We start from the raw sequence: 12,521 nt of genomic DNA on the forward strand, positions 1-12,521 counted from the left end.
TTCCACAAACACATTTTCTTACCACCACCAGTCATTTCCGTTCACTGGCCAAAGGTTTTTCAGCCAGAAATCGGTAAGGATTTAACTAGCCCACTGTACTGCTGGAAAGGACCCAGCGGCTGCTCCAACAGAAACAGTTCTAGTGAATGCCTGTGAGTGACCATTTGCCTAGCATAGCTGAGCTGACTGTGTTATTCTTATCAGTTTATTATACCAAACCCTATATAAGAAGTTCTTAACCTAGGGGTCAAGACCCCTTTGGGGGTCACTAAGCCCACTGGAAAGCACAGATATTTTTTATTAGGATGGACAACAGTAGTAAAATTACAGTTATGAAGGAACAATGAAAATAATTTTATGATGCGGCGGGGGCGGGGGGGGGGGGGGGGGGGAAGGAGGGGGGGGGGGGAGGGTCACCACAACATGAGAAGCTGTATTAAAGGGTCACAGCATTAGGAAGGTTGAGAACCACTGCTTTAAATGACTGAAGTCTTTATTTTCTATTGATTTATTTATTATTCTTTTTTACACTTATCATTCTGTGTGTGAGACTGTGTGTGTGTGTGTGTGCGCGCGCGCAACATACACACCGGGAGCTCACGTAAAAGTCAGGGAGCATCTTGTGGACTCTAGGGCACAAACTCCAGTCCTCAGCCTTGTCAGCAAGTGCCACTACCCATTGAGCCAACTCCCTGGCTGGCCTTTTTATTTGTATTTTATTCTTTTTCTAAAGAAAGAGCACAGTGACCACTCTGTGACTGAACTATTTAAAACGAATATGTATTTATTTACTTAGGTTTTCTGAAGCAGGATCTTGCTATTGTGGTCCAGGCTGGTCTGGAACTCACAATCTTCTTCCTCAGCCTCCGAGTGCTGAGATCAGGGGTGTGCACCACTGTACCCACCAAACTGGATAAACATTTGCAACCTTACTTGAGTGATGCTTTGTGTCCTTAAAAGGAGACAGGAGCTACCGTGAGCCTACAGTTGGTGGGGTTTAGGAGGGCTGTAGACACACACACCTGAGGGGTGGGATCCTAGGGTCAGGATCAGAAGGCTTGCCTGGATGTACCCAGCTGTGTGATCTGAAGCAACTAAATCAAAGGTTAAACTGTCTGCCCTAGGAGCTGGGGAAACGACTCAGAGGTTAAGCGCTCTGGCTGTTCTTATAGAGGACTTGAGTTTGCTTTCCAGCATCCACGTCAGGCAGACCACAACTATCCACAGCTCGAACACCAGGAGAGTCAACACTCTCTTTTAGCATCTTCGGGCACCTGTACACATGTGACATTCTCTCTCCTACACCGTCAATCAACCGATCAATCAGTAAATACCCATGACTACCGGAACCAATCCATACACCTCAAAGGTAACTATAGCAAACACTAAAGATGCCTGTCACATTTTTCATTCAACCCACAGTTCTTGGCATAAAGTTTGGGTGACATGAAGTTGTGTGCTTCGCTCCTTGCTATATATATAGTTGCTTCTCAGGGAATGGAAGCCATTCCTTGAATTCTCCCATTCTGAGACACGCATTCCTCTTACTTTCCCATCTCTGAGACCAGGATGTCCTGAGGACGCTGAGCAGTATCTGCTGCAGAGCAGCAACTGGGAAGCAGGTGCCACAGCCAGAGCACGCAGACACCATTGCAGTACCGCCATGTCCCGCCCACGGTGCAGGTTCACGCTTCTCTCTGCCACATTGACTTTAGTTGCCATGCAAACACCTTACAGTAGAATCTACTGTGGACACACTGTTCTGCCCATACCCCCCATCCTTCCACTTTCATCAGAGAAGCCATTTCTTGAAGTAGATAGTAATTAAGTAATTAACACAGAGGCCCACAACTGGGCATGTGCAGAGAGGGAGAGACTTTGGAGCACTCAGTCCTAAATTAGGATGTTGTCATTAACCCGTTCCCCTCAAGGCTCAGGGCGCTACACAGATGAGGAGGTGGAAAGCCTGTAAGAGCCAGAGGTGGTGGGTGCTCCAAGTAACAGTGTTTTCCAGACAGACATAAACCCAGGGGCTAAGGAAGCACACAGATCATCACTGGTTCAAACCAGATGGAATCCCAGCACTGAGAAGGGGAAATGGACCCCAAGCCCCGCTTCTAACTCAGAAGCTTTCTGCAGTTGATGCCTGCTGGAAAGGGGGAGATTAGTTTTTCTCCAGCCAAGTGCCACTAGGTGTACCAACTACACTTCCAGGCAGGCCCAGGCCGAGAGGTAGTTGGCCATCACAGAACGGACCCCGTGCTTCAGTGAGCTCTTGGGTTTGTTTTGGCATTTCTGTCTTATTGGGGTTTTTTGTTTGTTTGTTTTGATTTTCTTTTTCTTTCTTTCTTTTTCCTTTCCCTTTCTTTTTTCTTTTTGAGAGAGAGAAAGAGAGAGAGAGAGAGAGAGAGAGAGAGAGAGAGAGAGAGAGAGAGAGAGAGAGAACACAAGTGTTTGGAGAAGGAAGTGAGGACAAACTTGGAGGAGTTGGGGAAAAGAAAAGAATATGATCCAAATGTATTTATGAAGAGTCCGTTATGCTTCAGCCTTGGAATAAAAAGTTACTGAATACACAAAAAATCTAAGGAGAAGCTCAAAACAAACAAGCAGAGGAGAGGGGTGAAAATCTTCTTTTAATGGAGCAGACACCCACACCTAGAGGAGTAGCTACAATGTTAGTTTCTTTTTTTTCTTTTTTCTTTTCTTTCTTTCTTTCTTTTTTTCTTTTTTTTTTTTTTGTTTTTGTTTTTTGTTTTTTGTTTTGTTTTTCAAGACAGAGTTTCTCTGTGTAGCCTTGCTTGTCCTGGACTCACTTTGTAGACCAGGTTGGCCTTGAACCACAGCAATCTGCCTGCTTCTGCCTCCCAAGTGCTGGGATTAAAGGCGTGTGCCACCACGCCTGGCTTACAATGTTAATTTCTTACAAGGGAAAAAGCAAACACTTTATTTGCTTACTTGATTTATTTTTATTTATTTATATTGTGTGTGTATGAGTATTTTACTTATATGTACATATATGAACTATGTGCATGCTTGGTGCTAGCAGAGGCCAGAAGAGGACATCAGATCCCCTATAACTGGAGTTAGAGTTCTGAGCTGCCATGTGGGTGCTGGGAACTGAACCCAGGCCCTCTAGAAGAGCAGCCAGTGCTCTTAACTGCTGAGCCCTCTCTCCAAAATGCTCCGAGGGTTGGCGAGATGGCAGCGGTTAAGAGCGCAGACTGTTCTTGCAGAGGACCCCCACTCAGCTCCCAGAACCCATGTCACGTGGCTCACACAACCTCCTGTAACACAAGCTCCAGAGGGATCAGACTCCTCGGCCTCTGTGAATTCTCCTCTTGTACTCATGTGCACAATCCCACCCCCACAGACACATACATACACACAATTTAGAAATAAAATTAATACTAAAGAAAATGTGGGGTTTTTTTTCATTAGAGAGATATTCCCAAGAACATGAAAAGTAGTACTACATTTTTTTTTTTCATGGAGAAGGATGGCCTATTTCACACCAACCAATGTAACCCAGGCCAAAGGGAGCTGCCAGATTCACCCTAAGCACATCTTAAAGCCAACAGAATCTAGAATGAGCAAGCCAGCCATGTTTAATGGTGTTTGGGGCAATTTAACTGGAGGCACATTTTAAGATTTCCTTTTCTTGTCAATAAACACAATACTTTTAACAGTCAGTGGCATCCCAAGTGTGATGAAATGTTGGGTTACTCTTAAAAGAAAGGGCCTGTGATTACAAAACTTTATACCCTTATTTTCTAGAAGATGGACAGCCCAGCACAAGCCGAAGCTTATACTTCCGAGCTGCCCCAACACCTCCCCTGGGAAGCCTTGCCACCACCACACCCTTTGGAGTTGGTGAGGTCTTTACCTTCCTCATCAGTTACTTTGGCTTGGAATTATGCTGCTTCAGAAGAGTAAAGGGGTTGATATGGGGAATTTAAAAATTGGAAGAAATGCTGTGTGATGGAAAAAATTAGAGCCAGCATGCACTGGAGAGCGCCAGAGCTGTAATTTGAGAGTGGAACAGTTCTCCGTGGGCCAGCAGCATTTGGTCAGCAGTGCACGGAAAGGAAGTTCATGACACGTCAGTGGATTTGGAGACGGCCTCTCTCTGCGGGCAACTGTCTCCTGACCATGTTCTTGACCAAAGCGAGAATTACATTTCCGTAGAGTACAGGTGACTGGCACGGTGCAAGCTACGGCTTTCTGTGGAAGACATAGCGTGTCCCAGTGAGAAAGCTGAATCGCCTCTGATGCTTTAGAGCATGGAAGGGAGTAAGTTCCAAAACTGTACCACTAAGACACACCATCGCTGCCTCAGATCCCTGAGGCTCTAAGGACACGATTTTGAGTCCAGAGAAGGGAAACGGCATAAAACGAATGGCTGGACTTCTCCTTGGCACTTTATCCCTAGCTGTAGCTATAAGACCTGGGGAGGATGAGCATCTACGTGAAAATGCTCACACTCATAAGCGTAGAAAACAAAAACTCCAGGATACCAAGTCATCCCTTTGTAATGTCCGTTTTCTCCATCTTCTTGGCTTTGCCTGAATCCGAGGCACAGAATGATGGATGAAAGTAGTGGCTTGTGCTTACTAATTATCGCTTCTGCAGTGACTAATACCGGGGGGCTCTTGATTTACAGGCACAGACGAAAAAGGAGAAGGGAAAGAGCTGATTAATGTTGGCCAGGACAGGAAGATAGGATGCACCCTGGCCTGTGTTCAAAGCAAGCAGGATTTATGCTCCCTTCACTTACCCTGAGCCTAAGTGCTCTCAGGTGCTGATGAGCATGAACTTGAAGGATGAGCATAAGAAACAGAGAAAACCTTCCCCCCCCCCCAACTCAAACCACAAACTTTGGATATGCTGTCTGCTCAAACGAGCATCCTAAAATCATTTTTCTTGATACTGATGAAGTCGGGCCCTGAGCTCCTTCACTGAAGCCAGAAGCGAGCGACAGATCAGTCTGTTTCTGAGGGCACGGGCACCAGGTGCCCTGCAATTTTTTCAGGAGGGGTGTAAGGACTGAGTGTGTGAAGATAAAATGAACCTTCTTCCTACAAAATTCCCGAGTCTATGGTGTGAGTTGTTTAACGGGAGCTGGAGGCCAGGGTCGGGATGGCCCTGAGACGTGGCTCACAAAGGTCCTAATGGGGGGGAATCTCAACAAAGTTCAGCCTGCTGGGTGGTACTCGCTCATCTGCAGGGAAGGGCGCCCTGCTGTCGGTGAACTGACACACTTATGATAGCATGCAAGCTGCCCACAGGAAAGCAAGCCTCCATCCTCTGGTCATCACCCGAGCAGCAGCGCGGCCCTCCTGTGAGCTAATCTCCTCACTGCCTCTCTCAGTTCACTTCTGATAAGCGAGTAGTCAGCTCCTCATTAGAATTCATTAACTGCCCGGTTTGCTCTCAGGGTAACCCAGGGACTGAACTCACAGCTTAGGGAAGCAAGGAAGAGAGGGAGGGAAAGATGGAAACTGGGCAGGAGCTGTGATGGACGATGCTGAAGAAGGCTAGTCCTGAGTTGCCAGAAGCAAGTAATCTGGATACTAAAACCCACATTTTAATGTAAAATCTTCTGATTTTTTTCTTCAATGTTGGCAATAAATCATGCCCAAACAAAAACACAAACACGCAATATGTAGCACATATTGTTTCCAAAGAAAACCACATCCCAACTTCTGGTAATAAGAAAGCCTGCTAGTGCAGGAGAATCAGGCCTGTCGCCCTCTTTTCAGCCCTCTAAGAAGCAATAGGAAAGGCAAGTGGTGGTGGTGTGTGCACCTTTGATCTCAGCCCTTGGGAGGCAGAGGTAGGTGGAGCTCTGAGTTTCAGGCTAGTTCTAGGACAGCCAGGGTTACACAGAGAAACCCTGTTCAAAACAAACAAAAAGAAGAAGAAGAAGAAGGAGAAGAAAAAGAAGAAATAGAAGAAGAAGAAGAAGGAGAAGGAGGAGGAGAAGGAGAAGGAGGAGGAGGAAGAGGAGAAGAAGAAAGAAAGAAAGAAAGAAAGAAAGAAGCAATACAACCCCCCTTGTTTTCTGCTTTCTGCTACTTGTACAAGGTGTGAGGTACATGAGCACATAGAAGCAAGATAAGCTCTGAAGGCGGCTTCCCTTTAGCCACCTGTCCCAGGGACTCCTCTGATGAGTTGGAAGTCAAAAGTGAATTCTTAGCTATTCTTCTTTCAAAAGAACCAAGAGGTAGCCTGAACCTGGAATTTAACAGGAGAGGAAACATCCAATCCTACCAGATATACCTATTATTTCCTCATGTGAAAAGGAGTCGATGGCGGAGGACTCCGAAGAGAGGTGACTTTCCTGACACCAGCTGGGTCTGAGCTTGTGCCACTCCCTCCAAGGCACAGGATGAACGACCCTGCATCTGTGCCTCAGGTGGAGGCCCAGGGACAAGTTAGGAGGCTCTGCTGCAGGAAGGGAGACAGCTTGGGAACAGAGTGGTGACTGTCCCTTGTGGGGGCTACAAGGAAATAAGCTGTGCGGAGCCCCCCAGTGCCCTCTGTCAGGATACTGATGACCCTCAAGGACGAAGCATTGCTCCTGTGTGCTCAGCCCTAACTCTGCTGGGGTTTCCTGACCTTCTGACACCACGCTTCCACAGTTCTGTGCACACCCTAGCTCACTTTCCTTCCTCTGGACTACAGTCTCTCACCCCCGTATCCACCTTAACCACACCAAAACTTACTCTTTTTATTCATAAATGTGTTGGGAAAACGTTCTCACATCCTCCCCGTTGTGTCAAATAGCTCCTCATATCCACTGTATCCGACTCACCCTTTGTTGGTGGGATGGTGTCAGTCCAGGACTTCCTGGGTCCATACTCCCTGGATGGTATCTAGCAGAGTCTGGCAACTGGGAAGTGGCACAGCCAGAGGAACAGACACCCACCCGCCTCTGGCTCTGCACTAGGGGCTGTTTTACAAACGTGGCCTCGTCTAACCCTCCCAAGTGTCCTGGGACATTACTTTCCACAGATCACCTCTTGGATACCGATAAGGATGGTAGAAGAGACAAAAAACCTTGTTCAAGGTCACGGTGAGAATCTGGGGTCTGAACCCAGGTTGTGAGTCCCATGTTTTCTTCCCTCCCGCAACCTGGCTCCTAGCCTAGGTTCCCCCAGCTTCGCTGGACCCCAGACTCACTTATCACGCCATCCATTCCCCATCCTCACTTTGACATCTAATCCACATCCTCAACATAGCAGCAGCCACACCTCCTGGTTCCACCTGCCCAGCCGGTCCTTCTTGCATCCTTCCTGTTGTGTCAAACCACACCTTATATCCATTATATCTGTTCAGGCCAAAAGCCTCAGACTCATTGTCAATTCTCTGCTTTCCTTTGACATCCCATGTAAAGCCCACCCCACTCCCCACCCCCTACCCCCAAATCCAGAACCCAACAGAGTCTCACCAGTACTGCCACCCTGGCCCACCAGGTCACCGAGTTATTGCCCTAAGCTCCTAACAGGGTTCTATGCCCCACAGCTGTTCTTCCCCGTTTATTCCCAACACAGCATCTGCTATGGGTTTTGACATGGTTCGAGTGTATGAAACCCTCAAGGACTCGAGGGTTGAAACATAATCCTCCTGTGGAGCTGAGATTACGGAATTTTAATCTGAGCCTGGTGCTTGAAGACGGGGGTCTTTGGGAGGTGACTGGGATTTGAGGGCCATGGATGGACCCCTGTGATCGAACGCTGGTGGCCTTATAAGGGAGAGATGACAGTCTCTGCCGTGTGGTGCCCTGTGCTTCCCGTGGTCCTGCGCAGTCTCAGCGTGGAGGCTGGACCTCGCCGCCTTCATGCTCAGACACTTAAAGACAAGCATCTGAACCCCACAAAGCATGACAAATAGTAATGACTGTGGAGATGGCGACCTTCACAGAGAAACATTTACAGGAACAGTTATTTAGTTAAGGTACAATACATTATTATAATTATTCACTTAAAGTGGAGGGTATCCACAGCACATGTGTGTGGAGGTCAAAGGGCAACTTGTAGAAATTGGCTCTCTTCTTCTGTATGTGGGTCTTGGGAGTCAAACTTAGGTCACTGGGCTTGATGGCAAATGCTTTTACCTGCTGTCTTGTCTGGCCAGCACAAGGAGCAATACTCTGAAACCTAAATAACCACCCAAATAATGCGATTAATGAATTTAAGTTCCAAATGTGGTTACAGTTTCTATATTAGAAACTATGGTATGGGCAGGAGTGGTAGCACACGCTTGATATGAGCAGGTGCTGTAGCCCATGCTTGCAATCCAGCATTTACGACGGTGCAGGAGGACTTGAGGTCAAAATCAGCCTGGGCTACATAGGAAGACTTTTGAGTGTCCCAGTTAATCCAATAGGATAAGCCAGTGGCCATGCAGCATCCTTCTCTGGGATGGAGACGCCTTCCTTTCCTTCTGGGTTTTGGAAAGTGCTGGCTCATGGATTCCCGTGTTTTTCATGGCTGGTGGTAGAGACACCAGTTTGACCTCTGCTAACCAGTTAGCTCTGGGCAACCACAGGGCTGTAAGTAAACACTGGCCGAACCAAACCGAGTCACGGTCATCCCTTCAGTATTGCGTTGATGGAAACACTGCGTTGGGGGCTGCAGGATGTGCCCACACAGCCCTGACAACATATGGTTACCTGTGGTTGACTGTGATATGGGGCCTCTTCCCCTCAGCAAGCTCATCACATCCCTTTTCAGTCCCACATGTTCCAAAGCCAAAATGGTGGAGACAGAAGAAAAGGCAGAATATATTTCCAACTGGCCTTTGTTTTCCTCACGTATTCCTCTACACAACGTCCACAGTTTTATTGCTTTGTTTTATATGGGGGGGGGGGGAGGTTATTACACTACAATGTAGCTCAGGCTGGTGAGCTGGCCTTGGCTTTACAATCCTCCTGCTTTAGCCCCTTGCATGCTGGGAAATGGACCTGTGTCCTACACTTGGCTGTAGTACGTGTTTTAAGATGAGTATGCCTATAGTCGACATTCCTTCTTCTTCTTCTTTTTTTTTTCACATTCCTTCTTTTGATGCATTATGCTGGTGCAGTGGGGACTTTTTAGAGTAGGGCTAAAATACATGTTTTCAGTCAATGAATCCATGGAGGGCCGTGTACAAAACACGGGATGGCTGAAAATATCTAGTTGGGAATCATACGTCTGCCACCTTCCCTCTCTGTAAATCTGGGCAAGTTCCTCATTCGGTCCCCCTGACCCATTTCCCATACATCAAACGGACCCATTGATGATGATGGTTATTCACTATGAGGCTTAAATCTTCATGGCGAGTGCCTGGCCCAGCCTGGGATTCAATAGCAAGGTGACGAGCAGTAACTAGTGTAGTTAGTATACTTCACGGCGAATGTTAGGCACAGTGGATGCAAAGAAAACTATTGTACAAGGTAGACACACAGAAAACTGGCACACAAACAGGGATGCCATCATGCCTTGTAAGTGGAGTGATGCAAGTAGATACTAGTGTAGGACAGCTCAGAGGAAGGGAGCAATCAGAGGAGGGGGGGGGCATCAGAGAAGGCTTTTCAGGAGGAGGGGCATCAGGGAAGGCTTTTCAGGAGGAGGGGCATCAGGGAAGGCTTTTCAGCAGAGGTGAGTCCAGAGCAATGAGTCTCATCAGCTAACAGCCAAGGTGTAGATGCTACGTTCAAAGGCCCCAAGGATGTAAGCGCATGGTGAGTGGAAAGAGTGAATTTATAGTTAACATCCGAATTCTCTCCCTCCCTCCCTCCTTCCCTCCCTCCCTCCCTCCCTCCCTCCCTCCCTCCCTCCCACCCTCCCTCCTTCCCCCATGCCTTTTTTCTCTTCCTCGATGTTTTTGAGGTAGATTTCCACCATGTAGCCCAGGTTAGTCTGGAACTTGTGATCCTCCGCATCCTATGTACTAGGCTTACACGTGTGTGCCACCACACTCGGAGTTTCCCTTTTAAATGTCTATTCCTTTTCTCCCAAAGATTACAGCTTGCAAGACAGCAAACTCTTGCCTGTCCTGATCACTGCTGAGCCCCCAGCACAATGTGCAAGGTGCAGGCAGCCAGTGTCAAAGGCTGTGTGTTAAAACAGCTCAGAGGGCTGAGAGTAGCTATTTTTTCCATTCCTCCTCTTATTAGATCTTTTCTGTTTATGCTTCTAATTGTGTTGGACTAGACATGGTTTAATAGCTGCAAAATGCCTTTATCCTTTTTGGAGTGGGGAGGGGAGGAGGCAGGCTATTTTAAACATATGACAACATTTCATAAGTCACGGAACATAAAGCACTAGAAATCTCTATTGTGTTTGAGATAAAAGTAAACACATCAGTCGTTATCCTCCGAACACTTCCATTGAGGCTCCTCCTCCAGTGGGACCCATCCCTGCCAACTAATTCTCACCATGGTACTTGGAAGAGATGTAAGGACCAACAGTGTAGTTTCTATTCATAGGACTGCTTGAGTCCCCTGGCTTTCTGGTCCTGAACACAAGCCCTCTTCCAGGAACTCTGATCGGGTAGTTATTGGCTACGCTTTATTCACTACACCTCAAACAATTCCTCGTTGACCTAAGGACATTAGGTACAATTATTTTGAGCAGTCTCCTGGTTCCCCTTTGGGGTTAAGACCATGCTCCCTGGGATGGACTCACAGGGTCACTGGCCTCACTACCACAAACTGTGCCAGCAGTAAATATTAATGCTTATGTGTAGGTTTGGGTGAGGTTGGCATGAGCTAATAAATCAAGGAGGTCACCCTATGGGCAAGTGCAGCCTCTGTTGGTCAGGCTAGAGGCACAGTGTGAATTTGAACCTAGATGGAGCTCATCTTAAAGAGCCGGCAGACCTCCATCTCCTCACCAGCCACACACTGCCTCTCCTCACTCGTTCCTCTTTTCTGCCTCCGAACTGCTGGGGGAAACATTCCCAGGTCTCGAACCACCCACTTCCCTGGTTAATCAACACCAGAAAGGAATATTTTCAAACAAGCAGAGAAGCCACATGAAATGGGCAGTTGGGTTCCAGCTGCCCGAGGCTCTGGAGTGGACATGAGGTCTGAAGAGGAACAATCTGCCCTCAGGGGAGAGTTCACACAGGTAACAAATAGTCCAGTGCCAACCTTGGGAGGCATGCGTGACTCAGTTTACCCAGGATGCTACGCATGCCTGAGATACTGGTAATGAATAGTCTAATGCCAACTTCAGTAGGCACCCATGACTCAGTTTACCCGGGATGCTAAGCATGCCTGAGATACAGTTGGCTAGTCTCTGAACAAGGCTAAGTTTTCATTGGGGCAGTGTGGGGCGGGGGAGGTGAGACGGAAAGAAAGCACAGAGAAGCGGTGGATCTTTTTTCCCCCTTCATAGCAATAGCTTTCCTATAGTCTTTTTCCCCTATTAATTTGCAGAGGTAGTTTCTAGAAGAATCTGGTTCTGTGTTTTGATCCTTCGAATCTTAACCCGCAGTGCAGCATCCATAGCTGGGTCAGCTCACACTGACAGTTCACGTGCTATATGTACTATGGACCAGGCATGTTGTGGAATATTGTATGTACTGATCCATTCAATCTGCACAGCAGCCCTGCGAGGGGAATATTGCCACACCCCAAGCCTGTTAGTGAGAAAACAAGGCACAGCGATCTAACGGCCTTTCCAGGCTCACGCGGGTGGCACCTGAAGGAGATGGTGGAGCTCCGATTGAGGTGTGCCCGTTAGATGCCATGCGTGCTGCTGGCTGATAACTGAGAGGTGCTTGGAACATGAGAAGCAGGGGAGACGCAAGGAAAGTTAGAAGCAGCCTACTGGGGCCTTTCTATTCTTCCCTGCTGTGTCATCCACTGCAGCTACCGAGTGGCTGCTGGGAAAAACTCGGGCGGTACGATCTGCCAAGTGTAGCCTTTAGGCCTGCAGCTGAGAGACGAGAGCCACAAACATCACATGCCTGTGCCCTTGCCTCTGCCCTGCCACCAGGGCCATTTGCCAGCAGAGCGCACATCCTAGATCCCTGTGTGCCCTTGGGCTTCCCATTTCACTGCCATCCTTCATCTCCAGAAATAACCTAATTATCTCTGGGGATAGATTTGGCCTCTGTGTCCTAGAAGCAGAAGTTTAAAGCGATCCTATCTGGGCTTTGTGGGCACCGCTAGATGGATTATTTATTCTGCCTCTAGAGGGAGCTCTTTAGTTCCAGGCACTCCTGTAGGGATAAGGCAGGGCATTTGGTGTTGAAAGCAGGCTTTATCAAGAGAAGAGGCACTGCAAGTAGCCCCATACTGGCCAGCGTGCTCTGTTTGCTCCTGTTGACAGTGCGATGGCAGTCATTAGATTGGTGCTTTTATTAGCAGGTGTGGAACTGGGGCTCAACCTAGTCAACATGGTCCTAACTGGGTGATCTCACTCCTAACTTTCTAGGTACAATGAGGGTCAATGTGGTGGCAAGAGCTGCAAGTTAGACACAGCTTTGAGACTCTGACGTTGATCTAAATCCTCTGTGTATCTGTCTTA

At 47.8% G+C, this 12,521-nt stretch overlaps 1 protein-coding gene across 2 annotated transcripts in view; it reads right to left on the reverse strand.

Moving 5' to 3' along the window:
* LNX1 (ligand of numb-protein X 1) overlaps positions 1-12,521 on the reverse strand; it is a 107,808-nt gene that overhangs the window by 31,533 nt on the left and 63,754 nt on the right. The gene's annotated exons all lie outside the window — the stretch shown is intronic.

The sequence above is a fragment of the Acomys minous genome (assembly GCF_964271855.1).
Source record: "Acomys minous genome assembly, chromosome: 15".
NCBI classification, from domain to species: domain Eukaryota; kingdom Metazoa; phylum Chordata; class Mammalia; order Rodentia; family Muridae; genus Acomys; species Acomys minous.